This window comes from Pogona vitticeps, chromosome 4 (genome assembly GCF_051106095.1).
Source record: "Pogona vitticeps strain Pit_001003342236 chromosome 4, PviZW2.1, whole genome shotgun sequence".
NCBI classification, from domain to species: domain Eukaryota; kingdom Metazoa; phylum Chordata; class Lepidosauria; order Squamata; family Agamidae; genus Pogona; species Pogona vitticeps.
Window position 1 is genome coordinate 84,904,945 of NC_135786.1, and position 22,562 is coordinate 84,927,506.

General features: G+C 39.1%; 1 protein-coding gene and 1 long non-coding RNA gene across 9 annotated transcripts in view; one reads left to right on the top strand and one right to left on the bottom strand.

Annotated features, from left to right (window-relative positions):
• ADGRL2 (adhesion G protein-coupled receptor L2) overlaps positions 1 to 22,562 on the top strand; it is a 723,239-nt gene that overhangs the window by 226,402 nt on the left and 474,275 nt on the right. The window lies entirely within an intron of this gene.
• The window catches only part of LOC140706672 (uncharacterized), a 39,831-nt gene continuing 26,324 nt past the window's right edge, over positions 9,056 to 22,562 (bottom strand). The window contains exons 3-5 of the long non-coding RNA XR_012086469.2: positions 15,767 to 15,853; positions 15,166 to 15,229; positions 9,056 to 14,232 (exon numbers count right to left, since the gene is read on the bottom strand). This is a non-coding gene — a long non-coding RNA (uncharacterized LOC140706672). The remainder of the gene's footprint in view (positions 14,233 to 15,165; positions 15,230 to 15,766; positions 15,854 to 22,562) is intronic.

Sequence of the window (22,562 nt, forward strand, 5' to 3'; positions counted from 1 at the left end):
TCATGGTGGATGTCATTAGCATATTCCCAATAAGGAAGCTTACATAGAAAATTTCAAGGGACAATGAATGGAAGCTGGAAGATCAATGTGCAAACAGTACACTTCCAGCTGCCATCCAAGCCAGTGGCTCCAGGAAATTGGAAAATGGAAAGGGTGACATCTGAATCAGAAATCTTGACCAAGAGGGGGGGAGTTCATTAGTTTTGGTAATGAACTAAATCAGATAAATCTGCCGGGGTTTCCAGTTGTGATACAACAGCACTTGGTAGCCAAGAGTTCTTTCTGGAGAGGAAATCCTAGCAGTATTTCAATGAAACACTGGGACCTTCGGTATTGAATATCTTGTTTGCTTTTAAATAGAGGATTATGTGAGATGCAGCAGACCCCACGTTTTTTCCTCTGATTACATTATTGTGAATTCATGTGGTAAACTGCTTGCATTCTTAACTGATTCTCAAAAAACACGACAGAACAAAACAAACATTTTTTTTAAAAAAACACTGAATCAACAACATAACAGTAACAAAGTAAAGCATTCTGGACACAAAGAAATGCTTGCCTATCTCAATGGACGGCAAGGTTATGGAAAGACTGTAAAGCATTACAAAAATATGGTATCTGGAATGGGGAATAAGGAGGCATTCCTCATGTGATATCTAATACGTTAGTTACTAAATATATAGTAATCTACTGCTGAACATCTGATTTGCTTCCATTTACAAATTATTTGCGCATACAGATTCTGTATGTGATATTTGAAATGTGAGTTGTTCACACAGTAAAGTTACTAATTAATACTGTATCTTCCCATATGAATTCCGAGATTAATTTTGTGACATGTAGCTTGGTGTGTTGGGTGGTGATGCCTGAGGTTGGGAGTTCAATTCCCCACTGAGCCTCCAACTCATGTACCATGATTCAGCCTGTGCACCCTGCCGCACAGTCCCAGAGTGCCATCAGAAGGGAAGGGTGAACCACTTCTGAGTACTCCATACCTGGAAATCTGCAGAACTGGTTGTCATAAGTCAGAATTTACTTTAGCAGAATTATTACTTATGTGAAAAACAGCCAACATAAAGCAAGTTCATGCATGTTTGAATTCTATCATGGGCTGAGCCATTCACCCATCCCTGATATTTCTGTTTCTCAAAGTCAGTACTATAAAAGCCCAGACTGGGAAGCAAAGGAAGTCCTATTATGCACTGTTAAAAACAAAAAACAAAAAACAGCTAGATTTAGAAGCATCAGTCTGATTAGAAGGAAGAGTCAAATCTGTCCCATCAAGGAGAATTGGGAGAATGCCCCTAATACATTCTGGTGCATCCTTCCCTCTGAAAGATCAAGGCTGCAAGAGCATGGTATTTTGTGGTTTAATGTCCTTTTCTCTCAATTCTCCTTTTTCCTTTACATAAGATGGCTTCCCCTTCTTCCTTATGTCTGACAAGCTGGCTGGCCCCTGAGCTGGCATACATAGTGCAGAGTCCTTGCCCACATCGAAGATCAGATCATCATTCTCTTCCCTCCTATAAATCCAGTCCGTTTCTCTGCCCTTTCTTTATTGGGGCATATGGAAACATACCAACTATTTTTCGGATGGAATAATTTGCTGGCATTTGTGATGTGGCTTCTTGAGCAACGGCCTATTGAATTTGGTGCTCCTTTTCTGTCATTTTAATTTCCTGAGCATAGCCAAGGTCTCGGGAGAAAAAAAATCAGTCCTGTGCCCTGAGGATTAGCCGGGCAACTGATTGTCACTTCTGGTTGATGCATGTCTAATTCCTTGTGCCTCACACTGAATATCTATCCTCTATAGGTTCCCAGTACAACAACAGGGTAGCAGTCACTCAAATATGTACCACCACCTAGCCAGATGATAAATCTTCTTGGTAAAGCAGCCGTGAGACACAATATTGACAGGTTTTGTTGTTAAATAGAGAGGGACTAGGTAAGGATGACAACATCCCCACAGATGTTGTTATTGATTGTGCCAGCAGGAGGCAGATGGTTAAAAGACACAATAGGCAGTGTCACAATAGTTTTATTTTATTATTGAAGACACAACTTTCAGCAGCCATGGACAGACTGCCTTCATTTTTCATCCATCTTCAACATCTCCTCAAAAAAGCAAGCACACATACACAACCACAACAACAACAACAAAAACTTTCAGCACAGTGCTACAACCAATAAGGGGTCTTTTTATGTATACTAAGATGGCAGAAGCCATTAATAAAATGACTGTCAACTCCTTCTTTTTCCATTCTCTTTAGCCACATCAGGAGAAACCATTAATTACAGTTCCTGTCACGCAGAAAAGAGATGATGATTGTTCTGGTCTCTGGGGCCCATCAAAAGCATGAATTCAACTAGTGGCCACATATTCTGCTCCATTTTGAAAAGGGAAACATCCAGATCGATTTCTTAAAATTTGGGGTTGGGAGTGTGGAGGGGAAAGACTTTAAATACATAGCATGCATCTTCCCAGGCAACGAATAGGGATATTTGAGGCTGAGCTGAAAAGAAAGACTATAAATATGGATAGGATGTAAATGCTTCATCTGTCTTATCTGCAGTTCAGCACTATTCTTAAAGAAGAAGAAAAGAAAAAGAAGCGTCACTGTTCCTATCCAAAAGGTGAATATAGCACCAATAACATTTGATCTCCCTCAAAATAATGATGTTCAAAAACAATTTTTTTCAGAGCTTCATCTTGTTTGTGAATTTAATTCAAGTCAGCCATTATTTTGACGGGATAAATTCCAGCTAATGTGATTCCAGAACTTTTTCAAGACTTTGATGACCCACCACTGGTTGAGTGTTTGCAGAGACCTTAACTTGAATAGCAACATTTCATTATACTGTACTTTCTGTATCCAAAAGTATAATCACTATATATATAAAGATATAAATGTATATAAAATTTCTTTCTTTCTTTCTTTGTCTAAATCCTGTCATCCCTCTCTCAACTCTAAATATAGCCCACCCTTGTAAACTACACTGAAAAAGTCCCTATGTAGCATTAAGACCCTAATAATAAGGGATTAGTTAAATTAAAAATGTAAATAGTTTGAATAAATCAATAAGGCTATGAGACCCTTTCAAAATTAAATAACTAAGGATGAGCAATAAATAACAGGGCAGCCAATTAATATATTACATATTAAAATGGCTGTAAAGATGTTTGAAGAGTAATAATCTGCACAGTGTTGACTGTTTCTTCCATCACTGTTTCAACATACATATCATGAATGAAGCAAACAATAATGCGGCAAGTAAAGATATTTAATGTGAAGCAAACCTACTGACTCAAAAGACAAACAAAAGGAAAGCTTATGACTAAAGTAATGGAACTGCAGTATAACAACGCTAGAGGTGTGTTGATTGTCACATCTTTAAAATCAGAAACATAAACACAAAAGGAATTGCATCTTCAGGACAGCGAAAAGGAATCTTTATTGTTATTATTTTAAACAATTGAGAAGGCGAATGAAAGCTGCACATTTATATGTTTGTTGTATGGTATATTTCAGAAACTCTAGAGTGTTTAGAGTAATAATTACATTTGTTTAGGGTGATAATTACACTTGTTCTGGATTTCTAGATAACATTACTGACCTCTCCACAACCACCACCAGTCTTCCAATTGAAACAAGTATCATAAGAGTCATCATTATTAAAATAAAAATTACTTTTCTCTGTCAGAAAGTGTGTATGTATGATTTCAAGCATCTACCATTAGGTGACCAAACAATCATTTATGATAGGTTTCTCAACTGTCATCAGGCTTGAACCCAGAACCTTTTCAATCAGACATTACCTTCCTATACCATGAGGCCATTCATCAGATGAGGAAATTATAATCAGTTTCTGGTGCTCATTCTTTCCATAGCCTGGACTGGCCCTATCAGGGAAACAGGTGATAGGAGTTAGCAAGTGCAAGGGGTTTTAGAGCTCTGTGCCACCTTAATAATCACCATCATGATCGTCTTAGAACTGCAGAGTTGGAAGGGTCTCTATGGATCATAGAGTCCAGCCCTTGTCAACGAGGCACAGTGGGGAATCGAACTCCCAACCTCTGACTTTGCAGCCAGATTAGCACCACTGAGCTATCTGGCGTGCCATATGTAGTTGAAGATAGACCCAATTGTCGCTGTTGCAATGGTTCTGTTAAAGGGAAAGGGAAGCAGCTAATCTTTCCTTTTGTCTCAGACAGCACAATGTCTTGGGCTGGCCTCTGGCTGCAGAGTCCATACTGATCTAGGATGTCAGGCGACAACAGTGTGCTAGCCTGATGCCATTTGCTGTTGTAAAGCACTTAGATCTGTTTCTTTCCCTCAGTCAGTCACCGTACTGCTGAGAGAATGCTACTCTTCCATGAAACTGGATTGTGAGCCCTTCAGGGCCCCTGCCTGTTTCTTTACATCTTGATTATTCTTCCCCTGCTCAAAGTATGTACCGGTTCCCAAGGTCTACGTGCTGGACAAGGTTCATCCCCTCATGGCTGCAGGAGGCATACAACATTATATTTAGGACTGCCTGGTCTCAGGGCACCACTCACAGGGAATTATTCTGCTTCCCCAGAGCTCTAGGAAAGGAGATAAAATTTGGGATGCTGCATGTTGGATGGGGAGATTGCTTGATTTTGTGTGTGTGAGAAGTGGTTTAAAACCCAGGGCGCCATCTTCGTCCAGTCTCAGCTGGCACAAAGTCTACCTGCTTCAATGCAAAGGAGTTTGTATGTATGTTGCACTTGCACAATATTGATATGTCAAAAAGGCAAGGGAAGGGTTTGGAGGGGGAGGATGTGATGAGAGAGACATGTGATGCATGCACTTGTGGTCCATTGTGCCATTTGTAACAAGAAGACACACATGATTTTGCAGTTGTTATACAAGAGATCCTCATCACATCACCTCTGTGACATTGTGATGAGCGCCCCCCCCCCCATGATCTTAGACATCTCAAGGAAGCTGTTGGCCTGGCAGTGCTAGCTAATAACAGTGGAAGCAGCATACAACTGCAACTAGTCTGAGTATGAGGAGCATCTCATTCAGCCATCCTCTGTGAGGCTAGGCTACTCCCCTCAAGCTTGTCCTCTCAAGCTTGTCCTCTCAGTGATAAGTGAAAACATTTTATTTCAGGCAGGCTTTTATATAATTTTAACATGAGTTAGATGTTCTACAGATACTTTATATCTCTTTTTAAAATGATTTTTAATGTGTTTTTTAAAAAATAGTTTTTAAAGAAATGTTTCAATATTATTATGTTTAATTGCTTTATAATATTTAATTTATAATTAATGCCTATTTGTTTTTTACTGTATGTGAGCTACCTTGAGTCCCGTCAGCAGGAGCAAGGTAGCATAAAATGAAATAAATAATAACTTTGGGACATTTGATTTCCCACAGAACAATGTGCAAGCTACGAGAAATAATTTTTCAGGGTTTCAGCCTGTAGGTGAATTTCTCCATGTGAGATACGTACTTTGATCTGTACCGGCTAAGTGAGCATTCTGCTGCCACCTTGCCCCCCCCCCAAACACACTTGTGAAGGAGGAAACTGTTTGTCAGTGTTGAAGTTGCCACAATCTAGGCATCTGGTTCAAATGGAGCAGAGTAGGGCACCATCTTGTCTTTTGCCTCAGTCAGCAAAATATCTTGGCACCCTGTATATTCATTTTAAGGACTCTGTTGCAGAAAAGAACAAATGATGCAAAATGAAATAATAAATAAGAACTGGTAGAAACAAAAATGACCATGCAATCTTAGTCTCACAAGCAAGAAGAACTTCTATGCAATCCCCATTGAAATGAAAATGAATTGGATCAGATGTATAGCTGTGATTATATGGGTCTCATTTGTTTAAAGATATTTTTAGTGCTTACTGTCTGAGGGGGGAAATGGCTTTGGAATCTGGCAAGTGTTTGGAATCATTTAATGTTTCACCAAGGTTTAATCAGAGCAGCTCCTTTGTATCTCTTGTGTTCTTTGTCAGATTGCTCACCGAAATTTGCCTCCCTTTTTTGGACTGACAGATTAAGAGAATAAACAAAGAGTCCAATCGTTTGAATAAGTTTGCTGTGTCAGCCTTGTTAACTGTATTTATGAGACAAGAGTTAACAGTGTGACATTAATAATTTCATCAGATTACATGTATTTGCTTCACAAACAGGCAAGCTATTCTTCATAAATTGTCTGTGACTGGTATAGCTCTCCTCTGGAAGAAAGCCACAAATTCCAGTTTTCAAAGGAAAACTGCTCCATCAAAAATTTGATTTTACTGAGATTCTTCTGGTATGGAGGGAGGGTGGGGGTTGAATGGAGACAGAGGGAACAGGAGGAAATAAGATCTCTAAATATTTGCATTGAGCCAGACTCCATAAATCCTGCATTTCCTGTCAATAAGCAACAACATAAAGGCTAGGGCCCTACAGTAAAAATGGCCAGGGCAGGAAGTGTAATAATTTTCTGTCTAGCTGTTCTGTTCAGAAATAGCTGCAGGCAGGTACATGAAGAGGTTAGATTTGCTTTAACTTTAGAAACCACCAGATGCTCACTAGCAAGGGTTGTTTGATTTATGATTGTGTACCCAATGCATTGGATAAGAAGGACACTTTGTTACCCTCTAATTTTGGAAGGCCATAACACATGAAGCTTGCCTACATATTTCATTCTATAAAGGAAACAATAAGAAGGAACATGACATATATTAGAGCAGTACAATGCAGTGTTATACTCAACGGCCCAATAAACTATCGTTTGCTGCCACACTCCTAGCTACTGAGGTGATGTTTTGTGCTACAATATAATCAGTTAGTTCCTCTATAGTATTCCTTCATGTTTGTGGACATCGGGCACCTTAAATGCTGTCATTTAGATTAAGAAATGCAACATTTTTGTTGTGCATTCCATTTATGCCTCCAATACCATGCAAATTAACTACACAAAAAAAGCTAAGAACCTGTGCCACACATTCAGAGTATTATGGGACAAACACAGACTGTTGTCACTAGAGGATATAAATCATGTTATATTTGAATTTTCCATCCATGTTAAAAGAAAATAAAATACTCTCTGCCTATACACAATGACCAAGGCTAGCCTGAAAACTTTCATTCTGAAATGCTAGCTTTCCAGGAGCATGGAGGTTTTTATGTACAGCATTCAGACATTTAGGAAAAACATGTGCTTGTGGATTGTTTTTGAAACAGTGGATTCCCCTTTAGATTGGGCCATAGTACATATAGAATTAGAGTGTTGGTTGGTTATCCAGTGCAACTGCCTGCTGATGCAGGAAATCCATTGCCATGGCATAACCTGATGGGTGGCCATCTAAATTTAGCTATTTAAATATATGTGAGTCACCGGATTTATTTAACCACTGTCAAACACACAAGCAAATTATTGACAACTGGATTAAAATGTAAGTGGTGCTTTAGATCAGTGGTTCTTAACGTGGGCGATAATGCCCCCCAGGGGGCAATTTCATTTTTCAGGGGGGCGGTAGAACAAAAAGGGGCGGTGTGGGAGCACTGGAGCAGATGGGGGCGGTAGGGGGGCGCTGGAGCAAGCCAAACCTGTGAAGAGGGCTGCAGCCTTTTTACAATGTGCATGAATATATATTTTCCTCCAATCTTAATTTAGTTTCAGAGTTTTCGTCTTGAAATTTTTAGTTCCTGCATTGCAGTTTGTTTTTATGCCCCTTTTATATTTCTTTTTGCATCTTAAAATTCGCTTGCAGCTAAATCATTAAATGTTACTTTTTGGGGGCATTTCATTTTCTTGGAATTGAATTTTGTTTTCAGGGGTCATTGCATTTAAGTGTCTTGAATAAATAAATAAATAAATAAATAAATAAATAAATAAATAAATAAATAAATAAATAAATAAATAAATAAATAAATAAGGTATCATCACCGCGGGGAGGGGGCGATGATAACTTCCTCAATGGCCTAAGGGGGCGCTTCTTTCAAAAAGGTTAAGAACCACTGCTTTAGATGAGATGAAGGTTGACAGGTTATGGCCTTCCTCTAGTTCAGTGGGATTTAGACTACGTGGCCACTGGGCAGGATATTCCTTCCTGGAACCGCGTGAGTTGTTTACACAAAGTGTTCATTGTGAAAGACCAAGATCTCTAAGGCTCTCCCTTGCTTGAACAAAGCCAGTGTCTTCGAGGGTGCTTCATATGTTCCTCCCCATTTGTCCTACCAAATGACTTGAAGTATTTTATTTTTGTTTTATTTTACCAAAGCAAATGAAAGAGTGCATGCATTTTTATAAGGCCCGTTCTATATGATGCATTCAGGGCAATGACAATGGCAATATGATTAACCGGAGGCAATGCAATAGGTGAGGTTGTGCATGCAAAATAATAAACCCTACGTTATATTTCTTCAGTTGAAGAAACAGGATGTTATCCTCCATTTCTAAGATGTCTCAGCAATCTTTTTAAAAGTAACATGTTTACACTTCAAGAACTGCTGATGTCACTTTTAGAAAAAGGCCCATAACACTGAAGTGCTGGGCAAATAATTCAATATTACCTTGGAAACAATGTACAGTATCTACTTGTTGACTAAAGCTCAAGATCCACATTTGGGTATGATCTACTGGCATTCATATAGCAGTGATCAGCTTTGCAATAAATCCACATAACGTACAAACCTACCCTCGCACTCTGGATAAGATGCCTAGATATAGGAGTTTACATGCATTAATTAGAAGCCATGCAAAGAGCTTGGAGTTTAGCAACCACAGATTCAAAGTACATTTCTTATGGACAGGAGGAGTTTTTTTAAAAAGAAAGTGAAGGAAAGCTATAAAAAAGTAAAATAGTTTTCCTTTGATCTAAGTTCAAATGATCACAAAAGACTATCAATAATGCCCTCAATTTCAGGTTCTCCTTCAGAAGGTTTTCCCGATCAAAGCCAAAACAAACATTATTTCTGTTTAAACTGGTATCTTTGTACAACAAATCTGTGCGCATAGCCTGCTTTGTAAGTAAACATCAATAGCACTTTGCAACATTTCTCCCCTCCCTTTAAATGAGCTGTAGGTTTCTTAGATTTAAAGAAAAAATTTTTTTTATTCCCACAATTTGGTCCCAAATCATATGTAGTCTCAGAGCATTGGTAAAGAACATTTTGACACACTAATGAAAAGTAATTAGGCACAGCCAATGTATGCAATTAAGAGAAAATAGGTTTGTGACATTAATTTCTCCTATGAGAAATTTGACCATTCTCAATCCATTTGACGGGGCGGGGTGGGAAATTGCCTTTGAAAATTATTTCAAAGGAGGGGAAATTTTTGGAGACATTTTTATGGTTGAGGAGCAGGATTCTTGGGTTTACTTTACTTATCAGGCATCTGGGGATGAGTATGCCAGGGTATCTTGCATTTTTATTATGCAGTTAATCTCTTCAGCATCCATCCAGTTCCTCTTCCATCTTCCCACTCTTCACATTAAAACCAAGAAAAATTTGTCATAAGGCAACTCTTCCCATATGGCTTTTCACACATAAGAAAAGTGGGTATTCAAGGAAGCTACAGAGAGATATGCAGTAGAAGACAGACAGACAGACAGACAGACAGACAGACAGACAGACAGACAGACAGACAGACAGACAGAAAGAAAGAAAGAAAGAAAGAAAGAAAGAAAGAAAGAAAGAAAGAAAGAAAGAAAGAAAGAAAGAAAGAAAGAAAGAATACAAATACAGCCCCCACTATATTACAAGATTCTTCAACAATATAACCAAAGGAAATACCTAAGAGAGATAACAGAAAACAACCGGAAGATTCTTTCACAAGGAATTGTTCTGCGAAATCGCACAACAAATTATTGTAGTAGGCCAACCTTTTTCTGGAGCGATACCTGATCTGCCCTTCCTCATATTGCCCACAGAGCTTATGGTGATTGAGAAGCTATATTGTACACATTGGTGGGAGTGAGGGAAATGTATGTACAGTGACCCTCTTCAAAATGTCGCATCTGGAATGCACCAGGGACTGACAACCTGTGTTGAGGCAAAATTATCTCAGAAGACCTTTTCTTCCACTCAGAAACGTTCTTTGGCTTTCTTTTCATTATTCCACGAGAAATAAAAGGCCAGTTAGGAGAATTTCATCCAGAACATCTCACATTTTTAAAAAATGATTATTAAGCAGAAAGGTTATTGTGAGGGAAACAAAATGGAGGCCATTTGCAGTTGTTGTCCCTTGCAGTAGTACTGAAGAAAACAATCACTTATCTTGGGGGATGGGGAAAAAAGCTATGCCAGATACGCTGTTAGTGTTATATGCCCCCACTCTCTTTCTCTCAGAAATCCATTCAAGTTGTCCCCTAGTTTCCACAAGCAGGATGGATAATTTCAAAAGATAACTTGTACACATCTATAATACAAAAACAGTTATTAGGCTGCTTTCACTCAAGGCAGCTGTAATGTCTGCATCAAATAGAAACAGCTATTTAGAGGTTATTTAGCACTTATCCCAACAACTTGGCCTCAGGGCAAGGAGAAGCAAAGGAGAAAGAAAGAAGTTGTCATTCCAAAGACAGCAACCACACACTCTGAACACAAGAAAGTCTACTGACTTGTTATTTTAATTTACTGGGCCTTGATTTGTGCAACAAGGACACAAACAGAAGAGCTGGACAGGATATTGGTGCAGCGGTGCTGGCTCAATCATTTATGAGAGTTCAAGTGCAGTTGAAGAGAGCATGTCCAATGGATTTTTCTTTAAAGAGCCACAACATTAGGATGGAAAATGTGCTGTAAATCAGGGATGTGGAAATGCTGTCAGTTTGCCTGGGGACAATTTCTAATCGCCATTGGTGACCATCAAGCCTGGCAAGCATTGAAGGGACACTAATGCCTCATCTGTGGCACATGTCAATATAGAATACTAGATATATTTAAAAGAGAGAAATCATACTGGTTTTTGTTTTTTTTTTGTTAGCACAGTTTTGGCCTGGAGGAAGAAAAACCCTGACCTAAAATAATTTATCATTTGAGGCTCTGTCTTAGTTGTCAAATTCTCAAAACTTTTACCACAGCTCCACTAAAGGGGTCAGAATGACTAACTTGACAAAAGTATTCAAGCACTTGCTTTTAGGATCTGAAGCCTCTTTCTCCTCAATTTGATGAAGCAAGCCAGTTGGGACCAGCTAAATGTCACCACATTTGTTGAAATTGATGTGTTCAGGTGAGGGTCAGAACTGAATAAGCACCAAGAGTGAGTCATTTGTCACTTGAGCTGGAGAGAACATATATTTATTCAGTGGGACTGTCACCAGGAGATTCACACTTCAGCTGCCTGCTTTTATAGTTGTCCAGGCTGTAAATAAACAGAGGACTCCCCTTTCTGTGTCAACTTTATATTCCTATGGTTTACAGATCCCGTAGAAAAAAAGCAGCTTCAAATATGCAACAGGAAGGAACGGAAGCTGGATTGGTTTGGATCTCAAAATTGGATTCTCAAAGATAGGAACTTTTAGGCTTAACACTATGTCCCTTGACAGGTCAGAGAATTCAGACAAATCCCAGTCACCTTGCATAAATAAGAGTTCCCTCACTTATTTTGTACTTCTGCTATTGACACAACCTTTCAAAGGTGAAATATTCAGTTAAACTGTGATCACAGAAAGCACTAATCCAGCTCTCCATAGGAGTGAGTTTAGCCTGATTAATGTGTCACACACACTGTGGGAGCCCATGGTGTTAATCCTGATCTCTACTGGTGCAAATGGAATCAAACCCAGGACTTGCTAATCTTTTGGAAGAGCTTTGCTTCATTTCAGCCTGTACATGAGTGCTCAGCATTCTTCAGTGGATTTTTTTTTGTAAATTAGCATCACGAGCGATAATTTCAAGAAGAAAAAGCTGCACCATTCTTATAAGAATCACAGCCCCCACAATAAAAAAAATACAAAATGAAAATGAACGAATAAATGGTTCCAAAAACTCATAAAAGCAAACGATATGTCTGATGGATAAAGTGGTACTTATGCAAGCTTGTCAGGCAGGGATAAATGAATGCACAGGGGGTGGTTCTGGTTTTGTGGAGAAGCCCCACCTGCTACCACCACATGAATGTCACACTGCCCCAAAGAGAATCCATTTGGTGCTTATTCCAGGAATTCATCACATTCACCACACAGGAAAATGTCTTGCAGATCACCTGACCAATCAAACTGCAAGAGGTATTTTCTCCTCTTTATGCTGAGTAATACACAGAGGTACACTGTTGTTGGCAGATGTGTGGTAGACGAGGGATGAATTTCATGTCGTACACTTTGCAACTGGCCCTGAGAGAGTTTGAGTCCAAAAGTTAAAATTTTCAAGTTATGTCTTTGGATCTGTGCTTTTACCAGACATTTGATGCAAAAAAAAAAAAAAAAAAAAAAGCTAATCTCCATGCTGTGAAAATAATTCAATGGGCTGATTTCTACAAATCAGTGTGTTGTCAACACACAGCAGCAAGTCAGAGTGGATTATTTTCTGGTCAGGTGGCAGTCTTACAAATACAGTGGTGAAACCATTTGGTGAGTCTTCCAGGGACAGCTCAAAATATATTGGTACCTGAGGCAAAGGGTGAAATAAAGTAGAGTAGACTGGCAGTCAGATGTTATTTTGATAATGGTGAAAAGACATTGCACTGCTCCTCAGGATAGCAGGCTGGGTTATAGAGTGGAGGGCAAGCTATATAGTATGTACTCTATGTCTCTGTCCAACAACGCTTTGCCACTGCTTTGTTACCTTTCCAGCATGTGACAGCTCAGGTGATGGCCTCACTCTGCCTTATGGTAGAACCAGGGCTGGATTCTATTCCTGTAGACATGCACTTCACACAGACTGGACTGCATCAGAACCTTTTCTCACATATTAAATAAATTTACTTAGTATGCAAAAGGAAGTCCACGCTAGCACCATGCCTCTCCATTATAATTTTCAGCCCATCTGAACCAGAGAGTTTTCTCAGAAACCAGGACTTTGATGGGTCTGGAGGGGTTTTTTTTTACAGATAGTAGAGGCTTCCCCTTCAGAATGTTGGTCTCCAAATAAAACAGTATTAAATAATAATGTGCTATCAAGTTCATTCAAATACCTGATACCCTAACCCTTGCTAGGGTTTCCCACGTATAACATACTCAGAAGTTATTTACCAGACATAGTCTTAAATTAAGTGACTCTGTGGACAATCCAGGGTAAGGTCTAACACCATCCCCTTCTGATGAGGTTTCTTTGCCAGCTGTGAAGTGCCCTCCCACCAACTTAAAACAACATTCAGATGACTTAAGATGTGCCTTTCCCCCATTTCTCTCCTCTCCTTGCCTGCTGAAGAGGTAACTTTCTCAAAAGCTTATGCATTTTTCCTGTGACTTCACAAACTTCTACTTGGCCTCTAAAGGTATCACCTCAGTACAGAGTTTGAAATTGCTATGTTTATAGTGACTGTCGGAATGAGCTGGAACATCCTAATGTCTCTGCCTGCATGTGGGTGACAACCCTTCTGCAAAACATATTCTTTTTAAAAGAAAAGACCCACAATGATAATGGTGATGTTGCGAGAGAAAAGGTAGCTCTGGAGGAATCTCTGTTTTATTTTCATTTTTTGTTTTGTGATAAAAGCAGGATTACCAAGTTTCACTTAGTGGAGTTAACCTATTCCCTGTCACAGCTTTGGTGCTCTGCCTAATTGTTTGAACCAGCAATTTTGCTTGTTCCAACAGGGTAAACCTATTCAGACACTCCATTCCCCCCAGGATGATATGCTGGGATTTTAGAAAGAGCACACAGAGGGCTGCCTTTTAATCCTTTTGACTTGTTCCTACAACTGAGAACTTTTTGGATAGCTAAGAAATTACTCTGAAGCTTTCAGGGCCTGAAAGGAGCAGCCGTATGGGGAACGCTGCTGGCATGTTTTATAGTTTATTGATAGACATTTTTAAAAATCTGGATTCAATGTGAATGACGCGGATGCAAAATGAAACTTGACATTTTTCTTTTTCCTTTTTAATAAGTGCAAGAACGCTCTATGCTTAATTGCTATGAATGTTTTTACTGAACAGAAGGTAAGCCAACATTAATGTTTCTAGGTTTTACACACACTTGACACTACTTTCTTTGGTTTTTGAACAGGGATGCTAAATGTATCCATGGTTCCTTTGCATCATCTCAAAGCAGAATCAAGCCCACCTCATGACAACTCCAACTGGGTAGAGGACCAAGCTCTGAAAAATGAAACTCTTATTAGAAACAGACGTGTTAACCTGACAAACACACTCATTCACACTTTTCATGAAAAGAATCTGCCACTAACACATACGCTACTCATTTTCACTTTAAATGGAACCATAAAGGATATCCCTTGAATATTTTTTTAAATATTTAAAGGAATATAGATTTAGGAAATAGATGCCTTTTTGAGCCTACTGCTTTAGAAGGTAAAATAACATTTCCATCAGATAATGATTAAGCAGCGATATTATCATGAAAGTGAAATCAAGACATGGTATTGATTTCTCCAGAGCACCTGAGTTTTGTGTTTCGTTTCATCATTGCTAAGGTTAAGAAAGAATGCAGCATTCTCCTGACTTCTCCCTTTATGGGCAATCTGACAACAGTGTATTGTTCTAAGAATCTCTACAGGGATATTTGTAAAGATATTTTTCATTTTTTCTTCTTAATTTCATGTTAGCACTCTAGAAATTTATTGTTTTCCAGCTTGGAAATACCTGCCAGTTCATTCTGAATAACTGGGAAATATACACCAGATAAAGGACATGATCCAGCAGCACACACAGTGCTGTTGCATGGCATTCATACCATTGAATAGAACGTACATACAGAAATTTTCTGCAGGATTTTTCTATAATGAGCTAAACGAAGAACCTACTTTTAATCAGCTGCATTCATGTACACAAAGGATAAAGCAGGAAACAAAAATTTTCAGGCAGGAGTTGAAAATTAAGACCAGTGAATTTTCGTATTTAGCATATTGTTTGTTCTTATATTAATGTATAAATTTGTTTGTTAGTAAACCAGTTCCTTTTGAGTACTGAAATATATAACTGAAGCTTAGTACACACAGTCAAGATATAATTTTACATTGATCGACTGGAATAGGTATGTCAGTCCAGTTTTATCCCCCTAGATTTGCTTACCTATTTCACGCACAGTCAGAAGTATATCAGAAGGTCTTTATTGGCTTTGAACTCCTCATCAGCCCTAGAAATATTTCCAAAAAGAGAATCTGAAGAGAGAATCAGGTTCTGCCACATTTTATAAAATCTCTTTGCTTCCTCTTTACTCTGCTTAGGGTTCACTATGTTCGTATTTCATAAATCTGATGAAATGGGTTATAATCCATGAAACCTAGTGACAGATAAAACATGCTAGTCTTTGAACTACCACGAGATACCTTTCTTGCTTTTGTTACAATAGCCTAACTTGGCTATGTTCCTAGAATTTGTGCTCTACTTGTGTTTTTGTAAATAGGCATGCACAGTACATAGTTGTGTGATATATAAACTGGCATTGTGACACCACAACAAGAATTTGGGATGCATCATTTGATATTTTCACAGCTGAGGCTGCAATTCTCTGTTGATTACCTGGACGTAAAGCCTATTTAACTCTATGAGACTTACTTCTGAATGTAGCAGTTCACTCCTATACTCAAGATCCTTGTACTACTCAATAGGATTGCTCCATAAGATAATCCTTTTTCAGACTTCCAGTATGAACAAAGGAGGGGATACTTACAGGATGTATGGGCATAAAGATAAACTTGGGGTCCCTGCATGATGATGCAAATTTGGTTAATCAGGACTTTCATCCCAGTGGAGATGCCTGTAAACATATACATATTTATGAGCTCACAAGCTTGTCTTCAGATTGATGCACATCACACACTGGCTGGGCTGTATTTATTATATTGGACAAGCTATGTACTCATACTGATGCCTGAAGACAACTACAGTTAACAGTAGAATGAATGAATGATGCCATTATTTATATGCCACCTTTCTCCCTGTAGAGGAACCCAAAGCATCTCACAACAGCTAAAACTGTACAACAATCAACAGTTTTAAAATACCGTAAAAAATACCATATTTAAAAAACCAATTAAACATGTACCAAAATTAAAAAGATTCAAAACAATTTTAAAATATTTTAAAAACTTTTCAAAACTTCTAAGTTTAACAAACATTGAAAGCATTCCTGAGAATCTTGTTGCTTTAAAGCCTGCCTGAAAAGGAAGGTCTTTGGAAGAATAAGAATCGGTGTACAGTATTTGTTCTCTGTTCTTGCCTCTGATGAAACAGGTTTTGCAGATTTTGAAACAACAAAAATCCACCAAACTTGTTTTTTAAAGCACAGGGCAAAGGGGGATAGAAAAAATAAATGAGAGTGCATATTAGAAGGCATGCTGGCTCTGTCATATCCTCTTCAAGCCTCTGAAAAATCTACCATCTGCCTACAGCCTGTGGAAATCCATTATGTCAGTGAATTGAATAGTAACACTTATTGGACAGAATTTCTCACAAAACCAGACATGAGAAGAGGAACAGATCTTCAAATTAATTAAAATAATTGTCACAGCTTGGTATTCCTTTACATCGAATGTCTCTTTTCCTTTATGATACATGCAGCAAGCTTGCATATTAAACACCCTATTTTTTCTGTAGAGATTTGGGGGGGGAAGGAACATATGAGTAATGTTGCTTTCTTTTCAGTCAATTTTAATTGTTTTAATGTGATTATGTGTTCCACATATTCCCTTTATAAGAAATAGATAAAGCAGTAAAGAAACCACCACATCCTCCTTGAAAATAACTTTGCAGCACGTTTCAGTGCAATAAATCTCACTGAGCACAGTTCTCTGGGCCTGAGAGGGCTGTAGCCACCCAACACAGTCTTAGCCACATCTACTCAAAACTAGTTTCCATTCACTTCAATGGGTCTTACTCCCATGTAGGCCACTACAGGATTGCAAATTAATTCTGATGTCTCTAAATGTATGCCAATCTGATTTTATTACACTGGAGAAGAGTTTCTATTTTGTTTTGTTTTAAAATTAATGGTCACACCTCACATCCCTTGAAGATCACTAGGCTCAACTTTAGTTCTTGTACAGTTAAAACAGTGGTGCAACTCCAGGATGAACAGTATACAGATGCAGTGAAGAAAACAGTCTTGCTCTGGTAGGAAAGCCTATTCAGCCCTTTACAATAAAAATAATAAAAACAGGTAGCACACATTCTTCAAACAAAAATGAGATGTTTTTTTAAAAATGCTCAGCTCATGTTTACTGCATTAGCAGCATCTTCTTTTCAGGAGAAACCTTTGAAATGAATATGTGTTAGAGCGTCTTTGTCTTGACACAGATAAGCAAGCTTTATCTCTTGGGGTCTCCTTCATCTATTGGTTGCAAGTGCATCTTGGTTGCAAGTGCATCTTGGAAAAAATTCCTTTCACCTCTCTCTGACCTATGAGGAAAGTAGCCACCACAAGTTGTAAATCCACTATGTATAGACAGCATGTGCTGTGCCACTGAGCACAGCCCTCCCCCTGGGAGTCAGCCCTTCTTGTATGTCTTCCGGGATCTAAGTCAGTGGTTCCCTACCTTGGATCCCCAGATGATCTTGGACTACAACTTAGAGTGGTCGAAATGACTAGATAGGCGGGGTATAAATTCAATAAATAAATAAACTTCCAGAAATCCTGGCCAGCATAATTAGTAGTGAAGGCTTCTGGGAGTTTTAGTCCAAGAACATCTGGGGACCCAGATCTAAGTCATTTTCTTATATGTCACTTTGTCAATTTGTTTTAAGATTTCATCAAAAATTTTTTTCCCAAGATACCCATAGCAGCTGTGTTATTTTAAGCTAAAATAAGGACAATTAAAAATCTCAACTGGAGGATATGATATAAGATCTCTGGCTAGTCCTTCCTCACTTCTGCCTTCCTTTAAGGCACAGAGATCTGTAGCCTCTGGGAAGGTAGGGAAGGAGCTGATCCAGCAGTTCTCTCTGGATGGCTGATGTTCCCCTTTTGGTCCTTATGTCAGAAGCTCTACTCTGGGCCTCCATTCTGTTGCCCTCAATACAGAAAAGTCTTAAGAGGACTCCAGGGAAGGGCAGGTTCACGCAGTTTCAATACTCCTCTAATGCCAGTGAATCATCTCTCTCAAAAGGACAACTTTGAAATAAATGCCTTCCGGTTCTTCACTGGACCTGCATTTCCCTCATGGGCTTGGGCTTGGCTTTGGAGGTGGCCATGTACATAGGTGGTTCATTTACTTGTTGAATAGTATTTATTTAAAAGATGCATCATTATTTTTAATTTTTTTCTGATAAAAATGATAATTTCCAAGAGTTGTAAAGCTCAAAGAAATTCCCTCCCATTCCATTTTTCTTCTGATTCACCTCAGATCCTAATAGGCTCTTCTGGTTCTCGGTTTTTGTTTTGTTTTACTGAGAGGATTAGCAATTTCAGAGTGCTTTCCAACTAAATATCTAAGAGAAGGCTCCATATAAGCTCTTATTCTTTTCCTCCTCTTCCTCTGCATAATATATAGATATAATATATACATGTATATGTGTCATATAAAACATCCTTTAAAGAAAAGGGAATGGTTATTCTCAAGTGTGTTGGACATTTTGGTCCCCTCATGATTTGTAGTGCAGTGTTTGATATCAATTAAAAACAGATGAGCAAATTGTTTCATTGTAGAGTTTGTTTCCTTGTAATCAACTGTAAAGAGACCCAGGTCACACAGCAGATTTTTCGCATTCTCTCTGTTTCTTCACTCCCTCCCCCCCCCCGTCTCTTTTCTCCTCTTTTCTTCCTCCGCTGTCTCATTTAGCCAAAAAGACTCTTGTGAATGTAAATGGCTTTATTGGTGGAGAGAATTAAAGTTATAAAAAGCTGGGCTTAAAAGAAGTGCAAAATCAGGACTGTGTCGGAACAGGGACAATATAATTGTGCTATGGATTCCCATATGGGATTAAATTATCTTGATTTTAGAAATGTCAGCAGTTCTGTGCAGTTGCTGGAATGCGGCCAATGTGACACATTTGCTTCTTTTCTTAAAGATGGTTCAGATTCCACAAAACTTTAAATATGCAGAAACGACAGTTGCTGTAGGTGTCATAGTAGCACTTCTGTGAGAAATAATTTTATATGCAAATATTATTTGACTATTAAACAAAACTGTCCGGGAACATTTCTATCTTCGTTTCCTTCCCTTGAATTGAAAGGTCACTTATTTTCATTCAGGTCTGCCTCATGAAGTAATTTTATTTTATTTCATATTACGTTCTTTCCTCTCATATTCTCTCACATATCAAGGTTGTCTTCCTTTAAAGTGCATACCATCCAGTAATACTATTTTGTAGCAACTCAATAAAGCTGATAGTTTTTTCTGGGTAATTACCCACAGCCCCCCGCAGGACAAATTAGCATTCATGACCTGAATAATGCTTACTAGAAAGAGTTCAGTGGAATTTACTTAATCAGAATCATTGCTTTCTCATGGCTACTTTTCATTTTTTAGCCAAGTATCCATTGTTCCCTAATAGCAAAAATGCTTTCAATGCCAGGTCCATCCTGGCACCAGGTAGAGAATAAGAAAAGATTAGCCTTTTTAAACATACATAATGCTGTTTTAAAGACTGTGTAGAGAATTCTTCAACCTCATCTTGGATTCCCACATACCATTCCTCTCTTTCTCAACCAGCTCAAGTAAGTCAATGAGTTGCTTTGGGAAGTTTATTTTATTCTAATGTGAGGTTGAAAACAGAGGAATCAAAAGGGGTGAGAGTGGGAGATCACCGTGTGAGAGTTCGGTTACAGGGGCTTCCCGCTCTTCCCAAAAAGGAGTCGAAATAGGGTTTTCTGCTAACAATTTGTTTTTATTCAACACAATAAAAGGAACCTCAACATTAACTTTTGGTTTGCCTTCTGTCTCTTGCTCCGACAACGGTTCAGGCAAGGGTATCCATGTGCTTTCATCAAAAGGGTTGACAGGTGTAACATTCCAAGGTCCAACAGGGACGTGCCCCAACGGTCTGTCCTCTCCGACCGGATCATGTGGACTTAATAGTGGGAGGGTTTCTTCATCCCCCATCCAGCCCCAGGATGGGTCTCCTTCTTGTGGTGAGGCACTCCAGGGACCAGGTAACAGCCCATCTGCCTCAGCTGCTCTATATGCCATGCTTGGTTGGCTTCCCTCTCCCTCTCACTGGCCTCTTTCGCCTCACGAAGCTTCTTACGCCAGGCCTTCGCCTCGGTCTCCCCCCAATAAGAGGGTCTGTGGATGAAACCCCTCTTACGTCTCCTTTCGGCCTCCTCCTTCGGCACTCGCACCTGCTCCCAGCATCCATCCATCTCTATCCAAACCATCTCCCATCCCCCCGGGATATTATCCCTCTCCCCTGTTATATCTCCTAACCCCCCTTCTTTTCCCTCTAACTCCGCCCCTCTTCTTCCCCCCAAATCTTCCATACAAGGGTTGGTTGTCATTAACCCTTTGAGGGCTTCTTCCAGGTCGCTTGTATCCACAGCACAGGACACCTTTCCTCCCTGTCTGTCTTCTTCTGATGCACAAGCATCGGTCCCTTGATCTTTCTTACGACCAGGGGTGGCAGGAGGGCTAGTTTGGGTCAACTTTGATGTTTTTAGGAGAGTCAGCTCTACCAGAAAGACCCGAAGCTTCTGGTCTTTCCCTTCACACACCGGCATTAATATAACATCATCACTTAAAGAAACAGGGAAGTCCACTTATTATTATGGTTAATATGTCACGTTTGCAGGACGTCAAGAGTAAAACATTGTAGCCCGTACTTACAGGGAAGTGTCTATATATCAGTTATATATCATATATAATAGAATGGAGGAGCAGATGTGTGCATTGTTAAGATATACGAATTGGTTCTTGATAGGAAGGGCCTGAGAAGCATTTCTCACTTTCCATTGCACTTAGGAGGGCCCCTGAGTGTGTAGAGAATCTCCCCAGGACATCTCATGGGGAGGAACAAGTGGCAGAGTGTTTCTGCTAGATGCCTTCGTCACATATAACTCTTATTCAGGCCCCTATTTCTCTGGCAACATCTCTTAGTGGTTAAGAACACTATCCACTGTGAGGTAAGGAATGGCAAATGGCTTTATTTCTTCAAGTCCAAATATAAATATTCTCATTATATACTGATCCTTACATTTCTGATTGATTGATTGATTGATTGATTGATTGATTGATTGATTGATTGATTGATTGATTGATTGATTGATTGATTGGATACATCTTCCAAGGCTGGCTGAATGGCTCACAGAGAGGGCTGCAGAATTCAATTCTCTCTTGTACTTCCTGAGAGAACAGCTAGTCTGTTAACCTTGACCAAGCTGTACAACCTCAAGATGCCCCCAGAAAAAAAGGATGGTAAACCATTTCTGAGTACGTTCTACCTAGAAAACCCTGAGGGTCGCCATAACTTGGAGTTGACATGACCACATGCAATTATTATTTCTCTATTATTATTTCTCCTGAACTGGGGTTTGAGGTGGCTTACAGTAATACTGAATGAAAAGTACAATTAAAATGCAAAGCAAGAGCAAAGGGGGAAAGGAGAATTAAGTCAAAGGTTCAATTTAAAATACCCACCATTGTGGAAAACACAGCACAAAATGTAAGAAGGTTCTTTTTCAGTAGCTTGTCACTTGCTAAAAGCCAAGCATATTATTACACTTAGCGTATTTTAAAAGGCTGTATCTGATGCTGGTAGACAACAAGGAACCCAGTAGGATCCAAAAACACTCCCAAACTCAATCAATACGACTTTGGTGTGGTGTGCTGTTTTGTTTGTTTGTTTTTAATTTTATTATTCTGTTTTTGCAGATGAAACACACTAGGGTTTGTTTTTTTTTAAGTGGATAAACATAGCTGACTGAATTTTGTATTCAACCCTGGGGGTGCCACTTTAGAGGCTGTCACAATAGGTCTCTCTGCACACTGAAATTTACCACTGTCCAGAACGGCACAGAAGCATTCAGTATGTCCATGGTCTGGAAAATACAACTGTATATTCATGATTTTCAAGAGAAGGTCATGCATTCAGACAACCATGGCATAAGAGAAACATGATAAAGGCTAATAAAAATGTGGCAAAACTGTATATTTGGTAGTTTCCACAGGGTAGCTATTAGATACAGTATGTAACACATTCTTTCACCACAGCACAGTCCTAAAACTATTCACTGTTTTGGCTTCTGGAACACTTGTAAAAAAGATTGTGTGCCAGATATTGCTATTTTCCCCCTCAAACAGATGGTAAAATAAAATATTTCTGTCCCTACAGGTAATTCCTGTTTTGAGTAAAATCCTCCCTCCATGGTTGTGTCCAGTGTTCCCATTAATTTTCAGCCCTGCTGAGCAGGTCTCCACCACTCAGGTGGGTGACTCTTTCCCCCTTCAGGGTTCTGTTGCAACCGGAACCAAAGGGAAATACTCACTGTGGGTACAGAGAAGATTAGGAACATTACATGGAGGGGGTCACAGCAC